Source organism: Galeopterus variegatus, unplaced genomic scaffold (assembly GCF_000696425.1).
Source record: "Galeopterus variegatus unplaced genomic scaffold, G_variegatus-3.0.2 Scaffold985, whole genome shotgun sequence".
NCBI classification, from domain to species: Eukaryota; Metazoa; Chordata; class Mammalia; order Dermoptera; family Cynocephalidae; genus Galeopterus; species Galeopterus variegatus.
The window spans coordinates 378,100-379,817 of record NW_007727096.1 but is presented as its reverse complement, the minus strand read 5'-3'; the positions used below and the strand labels follow the sequence as shown (position 1 = coordinate 379,817).

The following is a 1,718-nucleotide window of genomic DNA, read 5'->3' as shown; positions in this document are numbered from 1 at the left end:
GCAGAAGGTAGGTTATCTTGAATACTTTTAAAATGTAAAATCAAACAGTGTTAAAACTGGAAGGAACTTAACATATTATCTCATCCAATCAAATTTTATAGATAAGGAAACTGACCCAAAGAGGCAAGAGCAACTATGTTAGGATTTATCAAAATATTTCAGCTGTTTAAATTTTCTCTATACTCAGGTTCTGTATTTATGACTTAAATTTTGAGACTGATCTCTAGCACAGTGAAATAGAAGGCTGGCTAATTCCAGTAGTAATAACACTAAGATACCTTGATCTGGGAACTATTGTCCATTTTGCATGGTTTGCTTTTTGGTCATATTTTCTTACTCCTATGTTCTTTCAGTATTCCAAGCTTATTTCAACCCTTTTGCATGTGTTCTGTCTTCTGGAAATGTCTTTTCTCTGCTTCCTAGCAAACTCTTCTTATTACTCAAATAGCAATCTCTTTGGTTTTAAGTGCTCTATTAACTACACCCTTTGCATATAGTTAGGTATATTCTATGTGTTCTCTTATATTTACCTCTGCATTTAACGTGGTAATCTTTTGTTTACATGTCTGTATCTTTCATTATGATTTGAGCTCTTCAGGGACAAATTAATATACTTAGTGTCTAGCATAATGCTTGCTAAAACATTAACACCTAAATAAATGCTTTAGAATCAATTAATAAATAACTGTATATACAGTATAGTTTTTTTTATTCTTCCACTTATTAACCTTTAAGTCACTTTGCCTATTCTTTATATTCTTTAGCTTTATTATATTCTTTAGCTTTCATATTCTTTAGCATTATTAATTTATTCTCCACATATTTCATTTACTGTGTGAATGCTGGGCATAGAAAAGAACAAGTTCCTGCTTCATGGAACTTAAAAGTTTAGCAAAAGAAAAAGGACACTAAACAAATATATTCTAATTAATTACTATTATGAAAAGTTCCATGAGAGAGTTGTGCAGAATTATGTGGGAATAGTGATAGTCCAGGGAGTAGCAAAGTGACACTTAAAAATGTGACTTTTAAGCTAAGAACTGAAGAATGAATAGGAATTTGCCAATCAAAGGAATACTGTGTGCGAAGGCAAGAAAGAGCTTGTTATATTTAAGGAACTTAAGAAGGCTAATGTGAGTTTAGCATAGACAGTGCTTGGAGTTAAAACTAGATAAGCAAAACAGATTTAGGAGGCCATTTCACATGTACAGATGAAAGGTGATAGTGTTTAGACTACAGTAGTGGCATATATACTAGAATTATGGAGATTAAGAGTTATTTTAAAAGTAGAATTCAGATACCTTGGTTATTGATTGTGTAGGATGGGGGGCTGAAAGAGTGTAATCTAAAATTACCTCTGAATTTCTACCATGAGCAACTGACTGAAGTGGCATTTATTGAGCTCAGCAACGCTGCTAAAAGAATAGAGTATTGGTGGAGGCAGGGGAGAGAAAAAAGGTCATATGATCAGTTTTGCAAAACTCGAGTATCACAGCAATTTCAATGGAGTAGATTGGGAGGAGTCCATTTTGGGGTGGTTGAAGAGTGCATGAGTGATGAATGAAGTAAAGACAATTTATTGGATTGTTGTTGTTTTTCAGGTTCTTTGAGGCATAGTGTTAGGTCATTTATTTAAAGTCTTCCCATTCTTTTGATGTAAGTGTTTATTGCAATAAGTTTGCCTCTTAGTACTGCTTTTGCAGTATCCCACAGGTTTT

At 33.2% G+C, this 1,718-nt stretch overlaps 1 protein-coding gene across 1 annotated transcript in view; it reads left to right on the top strand.

The window, feature by feature from the left end:
* CARF (calcium responsive transcription factor) overlaps positions 1 to 1,718 on the top strand; it is a 74,835-nt gene that overhangs the window by 55,040 nt on the left and 18,077 nt on the right. The gene's annotated exons all lie outside the window — the stretch shown is intronic.